The sequence below is a fragment of the Hyperolius riggenbachi genome, chromosome 7, assembly GCF_040937935.1.
Source record: "Hyperolius riggenbachi isolate aHypRig1 chromosome 7, aHypRig1.pri, whole genome shotgun sequence".
In the NCBI taxonomy this organism is placed as follows: Eukaryota; Metazoa; Chordata; class Amphibia; order Anura; family Hyperoliidae; genus Hyperolius; species Hyperolius riggenbachi.
Genome location: NC_090652.1, coordinates 130,088,923 through 130,097,882, shown reverse-complemented (window position 1 = coordinate 130,097,882; position 8,960 = coordinate 130,088,923). Strand labels below are relative to the sequence as shown.

The window sequence follows — 8,960 nt, the reverse complement described above, 5'->3', positions numbered from 1 at the left end:
TCAGTGATTGGATGTGTAAAATAAAAAAAAAGACTCTGGGAGGAGGGCAGCTAATGAATACACAATGAGCAAGAGAAGGGAGGGGGGAAACAAGAGTCAGGGAGGATATGCGTAGAAAAGGATTTTCTGCTTTTCCTTTGTAAAATTCACAGGAATCATTATGTGGATAGCACAATACATCTGTTATGTAAGTAGAGGTAGTATTTATCTACTTATATATGTGATTTTTATTTCTAGGTTAGCATGGGTGTCGTTTGTTCTTTAAGTCAACAACTTTTAGCTCTATTTTTTTTAAAGATCATAGAACAAGAACCTAAAAGCAAACCTGAACAGAGAGGGATATGGAGGTTTACATATGTACTTCCTTTTAAATAATGCCAATTGCCTGGCTGTCCTGCCTATCCTCTGCCAGGGCAGTTGCTAGTTTACACTGCACCCAGGACGAGGGTGCAAAAATTTCACCCATCCCCCCCTCCCTCCTATGAACTCGCGAACCCTTAAGCAGGCCATACACTTGACGATTATGTACTCGATTCGACCGATCGATCCGATATAGGTATCGAATCGGTTTCAAATCGGTGGCTTTTCGGGGCTGTTTCCGATCGATCGCGAACCGATAAGGATCGAAGCGTCGATCGGACCGGGCGGAAAATTTGGATCGATCTGTGGGCCATCGGTAACAGTTGTTTTACATTTCGATCGAACCGTGTACGACCGTGCGATTGGAAGGGGTGTTCCTACCTAAGATTGATATGTCCAGAGGGGCGTGGATCTGCTGAGGGGATGGAAGCTAGGTTTTTTTTTTTCCAGTGCTGAGCTGTTGTGAAGTTGTCTTGAAGCAGCTGTCCTTGCCAAGGATGTGGAAAGTTTCATTTTGGGCGTTATATATAAACGCGTGGTCAGTGCACAAAATCTATCTATATATATATATATATATAGATAGATAGATAGATATAGATATACACACACACACATATATATATATATATATATATATATAGATAGATAGATAGATAGATAGATAGATAGATAGATAGATAGATAGATAGATAGATACACACACATATATATATGTGTGTATATATATATATATATATATATATATATATATAAATAAAATGTCACTAATTTAACTGTATATCCTTTGCTTTTCTCCTAGGTTTCTCCTAGGTTCAAAGAAAACAAGGAGCATTGGAAGAAGGGACATTGGAAAACTAGTCCTGGGGTTCTTTTGCATGTCATTTTTGGGATAGCCTTTATTACGCATGTCATTTCCCTATCAATAAAGTGTTTTCTGTTATCTACACAGTTGTCAATATTGTATTTTTTTTACTACGTCACACACAAGCGTGAAATTACAAGTGTACAGATGCATGTGTCAACATCAAAGACAGTTCATGGGGAAGGTGAGTGCATACTCCCATTTTGATTTGCAGTGCTGTCGTTACATTCATGGTGTATGTAGCGCCTTTGTGGCCCAGTGGTGCGGAGTTTAACCACCCTGCCAATGACCACTATCAATGGGCGACTGATTTCATTGCTGCTGCCTTGTACAGGCAACAGGCAAGCACCATGTTTTCCTGGCAGTACTGTCCTGGCAGTACACACAGCTCCGTGGTCGGTCTGCTTGCCTGCAACTGCGGGTAAGCGGAGTGACTCTGTACTCTGTTCACCTTTTGTACGGCTCAAGCCGATGAGAGGACGGTAATCCTCGGTTTCCTATTGTACCTAATACATATTTGCATTTTATGTGTTGCAACGCGTATGTTTGTGCGCGTTGCAACACGCAGTACACAACACAACCTGTGCTCGGGATCACCGCTCCAACCACAGAAAAACACAGCCCGAACACAGGTCCAACCACAGAAAAACAGAGCCCGAGCACAGGTGTGTCTTCCGTCAAGGAGATTATTATGCTTCTTCCTAATGAGGGTTCTTGTTATGATGCCTTTGTAGTGTGTATTACGGGCCGCAGTCCTGCTTGTGTTAAATATTATCCTTTACGGGTCCTAAAAAGCCCAGTGCCATTTGCAGGACCCGTAAAGGACACGACAAATCCCACTTGTTTCTTAACAATTATTTACCTCGTTTGGTCCGCAAGAATGGTGTCACCCCCTCGGGGATCAGGATTTGATCCTCTTGGGCGACTTCTCTGGGTCAGCTGAGTAGCTGATGATCTGCTGTGTTGGTATGTGGGAAGGGGGGGGGGGGGGGGGTGGCAGGACGTAGAGCAGTGCGCTTGATTTCTCCTCATCCCGGAGCCTTGGAGAAAATGTCTTGCATCAAAGTGGTCCTCATGTCCGAAAAGGTTGGGGACCCCTGGGTTAAAGGACATCTATGCTTCAAGTATAGCTAAGATGGGGCCTTAAAAAGAAAATATACATACCTGAGGCTTCTTCCAGCCCCCTCTGGCCTGATCGCTAGCTCATCATCTTCAATCACTGCCTGGTTCTTCCGAATCCTGCCGGGTAAGTGGCCCAGTCGGTACACGCGCAGAATGCTGCAGACAACGGGAGTGTGCGAGTGGCCGTGCCGCGCATGCACAGCTGACCCTGGTCTGGAGGAATTTCCGGGGCCGTGTCCTTTACGGGTGCCATTTGCAGGACCCGTAAAGGACACGACAAGGTGATTTTTGCCCTAGAAACAAATCCCACTTGTTTATTACCATTTGTTTACCTTGGTTGGTCCACAAGAAAGGTGGCAGATGAAGTGAAACATGGGATTGTATAACAAAATCATCTCTCACCTTTCTCATAGGCCAATTATCCGTACACTCATACACAGTCGAATTACATTGAATACAACAACAAGCAGTTTGATTTTGACAACCATTTATTCCTTTGTTGCCACCATTTTTTCCTTGCCATCTTGGTCCAGCAACCATATTTCAAAAATTTGTTATAAAAAAAACGTACAAAACAGGAATATGGATAAGCCACAACGCCATACAAAAGTCATAGAAAGACAGAGATACAAGCCACATTAGAAGTCACATAACATATTAGTTTTCTTAGCAGCAAAAGGAAACTTTACATTATGTTACTAGGCAGAACATGTAAATTAGGGATATTGCGAAAATAGGCATGCAAAATATGCATAAAATCGTGTATAAGATACATAGGTTCTTTCATTTTCAGAAAAATCACATGTGATTTTCCGGATGGGAAAACGCAATTCTACAGTGGAAACGTAGCCATACAAAGGTTCCAATGAAAGCGGACCATATAGCAAAGATGATATTTTTTGTAACTACAAACTATTGTGTGCCGGCAAAGGTAAGGTGCAAGCAACATAAAAAAGTGAGTTTCATTTACCTGGGGCTTCTACCAGCCCCATGCAGCCATCCTGTGCTCTCATACTCACTCACTGCTGCTCCAGTCCCCCGCTGCCAGCTTGACGACCTCGGACGTCGGCTGGCGGCATTTAGAACATTTGTACACATTCCTGCTACTGCAGGAACAATAAAAAGCCTACATTTTAACGTGTCACTGGCTCCATGTGTACATGGTTACGCATTGAACCAGTAACGCATACAAATGTTATGCTATTGTTCCGGCACTGCCGAGAATGCGGACCAATGTACGCAATGCCTGGCGCAGACCTCCGAGGTCATCAAGCTGCCAGTGGGGGGGGGGGGGGGGGGGGTGGGAGCGGGACTGGAGCAGCAGTGAGTGAGTACGAGGGCACACGATGGCTGCATGGGTCTGGTAGAAGCCCTAGGAAAGTGAAACTCTTTATAAAATATGCATAAAATCGTTTATAAGATACATAGGTTCTTTCATTTTCAGAAAAATCACATGTGATTTCCCGGATGGGAAAACGCAATTGTACAGTGGAAACGTAGCCATACAAAGTTTCCAATGAAAGCGGACCATATAGCAAAGATGATATTTTTTGTAACTAAAAACTATTGTGTGCCCGCAGCAGCAGCAGCGTCCTGCAGCGATTAGCACATCACTGCTGCATTAACCTCCGATGTGTTCTGATGGGCCAAACACAGTTGCAGTACCAATGCCTTTACATTCCAGCGTAACGTATCGAATTTACATGATCTATTACCACTTCCCATGGGCTGGAGGAAGCCCAAGGTAAGTGGATTGGGTTTATTTGCATGTGCCTCAACCCTTCCTTTTAGAAAGGTAAGGTGCAAGCAACATAAAAAAGTGAGTTTTACTTACCTGGGGCTCCTACCAGCCCCATGCAGCCATCCTGTGCTCTCATACTCACTCACTGCTGCTCCAGTCCCCCGCTGCCAGCTTGACGACCTCGGACGTCCGCTGGCGGCATTTAGAAGATTTCTACACATTCCTGCTACTGCAGGAACAATAAAAAGCCTACATTTTAACGTGTCACTGGCTCCATGTGTACATGGTTACGCATTGAACCAGTAACGCATACAAATGTTATGCTATTGTTCCGGCACTGCCGAGAATGCGGACCAATGTACGCAATGCCTGGCGCAGACCTCCGAGGTCATCAAGCTGCCAGCGGGGGGGGGGGGGGGGGGGGTGGGAGCGGGACTGGAGCAGCAGTGAGTGAGTACGAGGGCACACGATGGCTGCATGGGTCTGGTAGAAGCCCTAGGAAAGTGAAACTCTTTATAAAATATGCATAAAATCGTGTATAAGATACATAGGTTCTTTCATTTTCAGAAAAATCACATGTGATTTTCCGGATGGGAAAACGCAATTGTACAGTGGAAACGTAGCCATACAAAGGTTCCAATGAAAGCGGACCATATAGCAAAGATGATATTTTTTGTAACTAAAAACTATTGTGTGCCCGCAGCAGCAGCAGCGTCCTGCAGCGATTAGCCCAAGTTTGTGCCTTTGTGTAGGCCCAAAAAACGTGTAATACGGCACCTTAACTGGTCACTTCAAAACAGACACAATAATGGTACAAAAAAAAACCCCAAAAAAAAATCACAGCTGGAGTACTGCAGCTCTTAAAGAAGAGACCTCCTCCTGCACTTTAAGTGCCATATTTCCAATGTGCTGCAGTTTCTGCAGCTTATGGTTGATCTCGACCATATCCTCCTCGACTCGGCGTAGCCTTTTCAAAATTTTCTTTTTCCTTTCAAAAAAATCTGTAAAAAAAAAAAAAACCATAAACCAATCAATAACAATGTTTTAGGACAACACCATGCTATGTAGCCATAGGTTCAACAGTACGTGGTGTTCTTGCCAAAGTCAGGTAGGTATACTTGTCCCAATATACATAAAGAGACATTGATCACCCTCTATAGCAAGCCTAGATGCCCTGATATCGCGATTGTTCTTGTACCAGTATCGTTTGTAAAATACATTTAGCACAGTACCGTATATACTCGGATAGAAGTCGACCACGTGTATAAGTCGACGCCCACATTTGACCCCCAAAAGCTGGTATTTTCTCAAGTCTAGTCTAGTCAGCCTTGGGGAGTTGATGGCTGCAGGTGGGGACTAGGGGTGGTTACTGGCTCTGCACTTGGGGTCCAGAAGTAATAATGGCTGCACTTGGGGAACAGAAGATAATGGCTGTAGTACATAAAACTCTGCAGCCATTAACTCCGCCTGCTCACCAGGTGCTGCTTCAGATTTTCACACTTCAACTCAGTGCTATGGCCAGTTTCCCCCTATAAACTCCACCTCCCCTTCCAGCTGCTATTGTGCCTGCCGCTCTCTCTCCGCAGGTGTCCCCTCTCTCCCCCGTGTTCACTGAATGAATGCAGTGTAGAAGCTACGTTACCTAATCCACCGCTGCGCGCTGTGTCCTCTGATCTCCTCTCCGCTCATGCCGGCGAGCCGTGGATGACGGAACGTATGTCACCTTTCTACACTGCATTGATTCACTGAACACGGGGGAGAGAGAACGGCAGCCACAATAGCAGCTGGAAGGGGAGGGGGAGTTTATAGGGAAAACTGGCCATAGCACTGAGTTGAACTGTGAAAATGTATGTAACTGAGTCCTACATTTCTCGAGTTGTAGTCGAGTATAGACGGTATTTATTTACCACAGTAGCAGTATAGTTGACCAAGTTTCGGTTGAATCGTTCACTCCGTAAATAAAGGATCGTGGGCCTACAATAGCAATGAGACCTGCCCTTGGCTACATAGCATAGTTGTTCCACTACACCTTGGACAACTATAGTTGTCCCAGTAACCTACTATACTATTCCCATAATAGCTACTCTACCGCTTCCAGTACTGTTATATAGCTCCCTCACTATACTTGCCAGAGTATAGAAATTCGCGTAGGACAAGTATAGCTACTATACATGCCTAATTGGACCAAGCATAGTTGTCGCCGTTCATCAATTTTCTATGTCCTGACACAGGCACTATATCGTTACCTACATTCTTTTTTGGTTTGGCAGATTGCCAACAGCCGTGTGACATGCTGTCATGTCAGTACAGTGTTTTTGGTAGAGCACTATACAACGACTTACCAGAACTGGAGGCTGTGCTGTCTTGGTCACTGTCGTTGTCGACTTGCACTGTAATGTCCTTCAGTTCTACAAGTACATAAAAGGGCAGAGGAGTTGGCACATAGGAGTTTGGTATTTTGGTTACATACAACTTTATCCATGAAAGGGCCGGCGGTGTTTTAGCAGCACACACCGCTGCTCGGTTTGTGCACCCGAATACGCAAATCGCAGCACTACCTCTACCTCTGGTCCCCGGATGACATGACTTCACTGGCTGTTACCCCACTGATGTGTTGCTGTCTCTATGATGACAGAAGTCATGTGATGGGGTCAGGTGCCTTTTTCATTGGCTCCTGAGTCTGTCATCCAATGTTAACCCAGGGCAATTGCTTACATGGAATGCCAGGACCAGGAGCCAATGAAAACGCCTCCTGGTGGGGGAGGCGTTTTCCGCCTCCCCCACCTCATTCCCAGTCCTTCATTGGACTAGTCAGCAATGCAATCGCGCAACGTCCCCCTCCTATTCACAACGTATTGTACTGTCAACCAAGAGTTCACTGGGTCGTTGGTTGGGCTCATACTTTCCTTGTTTGTTTTGGGGTGGAGTGGTGGTGGGGGGGGAGTAGGGGTTGGAGGGAGGCTGTCCTTTTCCCATGTCTGAGGGCATTTTTAGCATCCGGATTGGACTGCATCCTTCCGCTGTGAATAATAAATGTGCACATACAGGGATGCTTATTTACCTTCGATTGCAGCTGGCTGATCTTCAACGTTGTGAAAAGTGTCATTGGTGGTTAGAAGTGGGGGTGCTGTTGGCACATGGGCTGCGGAACCAATCAAAAACAACTGTGTCAGTCCACTGTTTTATACAGTTTTATCAAACCAAAGTACTCAATAGTGGGCAATCTCAAACCATTTGAAGCTGCTAGCATGACGGGAGCAGTGATGATCGACGAGTAATAATTCAAATAACCACGAGTATTTGTCTACCCGTCATTCTGTTGGTAAGTACCTGGTATTAGGGAAAATAGCCTGCATGCAAGTCAGTCACTAATCCCACGCAATTTGCATCCTAATGACGAGTACAAAACGACTCGTGGTTATTTGCCTCAGTACTCGTTTCTCATCAGTGGACGGGATAACCAAGTCAGTTTGCAAGAAAACCCGGGGTGAATGGGGCCTTACAGAGATCCACAGATGTAGAAAAATAATTTTCAAAATCTAGCTGGGGCTTCCTCCAGCCCCATAAGCCTTCCAGGCTTATGGGGCTGGAGGCAGTCCCAGCTATGTGTAAAAGCATTCCCTTTTTGGTAGCTACCTCCCTCTCTGGATCCCTTGATGAATAACATGAATCTGCGGACAGTGTGTCTCTTACCTTCAACGGCGCTTGTGGTTGAATTTCCGCCTTGGCTGACAATCTTCTGTAGCTCTGGTAATGGTACGGCAACAGGCTCTGCAAAGTGAAGACAAAAAAAATATGGCAATGTCACAGTGAGGACTTTTGGACCAGCATTTTTTTTACTATGCGTGCTTCACGGCGCGCATTAAAGGGAACCAGAGAGGATGAAATAAAGGTTTTCTACATACCTGGTCCTTCCTCCAGGGCCATACGCACGGTTCGTTCCCACGCCACCGTCCTCTGCTGCCTGGATCCGGCGTTAATGGGTCCCGTCATTGCCGCGAGCCGGCCAACGGGCGATTCTCATCATCGCAGGGCGCTCCCTCTATACAAGTACGCATGAGGCTGACAACTGCGCCGCCAAATGCGTAGGGGTATGGAGGGAACCCCTGTGCTGTGGCCAATTGGCCGCGTCCGCCTGCGGATCCAGGAAGCATAGGATGCCGGCGTGGGAACGATCCAGGCTTATGGGGATGGAAGAAGCACCAGGTATGTCTAAAATCCTTGGTCTTGGTTATTCCTCTCTGGTTCCCTTTAACGTCAGTACATGAAGCGGCATCACAATTCAACATTGGTTGCAGTCAATAATTGAGAATAAATGGGGAAAAATGGGTGCCCAAACAGGCTTGGGGACCAGGCATTGGAGTTGGATGTCAACAGATTTTGGCCCGGGGAGCGGTATCCAGACCTAATATTTCCCTGGGGACCGAAGTGGGAGGGAGTGGAGGGTTGGCGAATAAGGCGGAAGGGGGGGGGGGGGGTGTGTGGGGGGTTGTTGAGGGTGGTTGTCGGGTGGTCTTCTAAAAGCTATGTAGGTAGGTGGGTGTGGACAACATTTTTTCATTACCTGTATGGGTTTCTTTCTCCCTCGGTGGCGGACTTTGTGTCGGCAGGCAGCTCCTTGTCGTTTTTGTTGTCACTTGGCCTACAGAAGGAGAAAAAATTAATAGACACAAGATGGCAAGGACAGAGACAGGAATGGAGAGATGGAATGCAGTGTTGGTGGGATCGAGGGTAACCAAAAAGCGTTTATACTTACAAGTCTTGAACTCCTCTCTCACTCTGCTTAGGCAGCGGCGTTGTTTGTGCTTCAAGTCGTACCATTTCTTTATTAGTGCACTGCGTTCTCGCACCTTCCCCAATTTCTCCCTCAACTCT

General features: G+C 46.1%; 1 long non-coding RNA gene across 1 annotated transcript; it reads right to left on the bottom strand.

Annotated features, from left to right (window-relative positions):
* Positions 1-6,427: 6,427 nt before the first annotated feature.
* LOC137525672 (uncharacterized) lies at positions 6,428-8,755 on the bottom strand. The gene is made up of 4 exons (XR_011022969.1): positions 8,650-8,755; positions 7,779-7,856; positions 7,147-7,227; positions 6,428-6,493 (listed from the first exon to the last, which is right to left on the bottom strand). It is a non-coding gene; the product is annotated as an uncharacterized lncRNA (long non-coding RNA).
* Between the last annotated feature and the right edge of the window lie 205 nt (positions 8,756-8,960).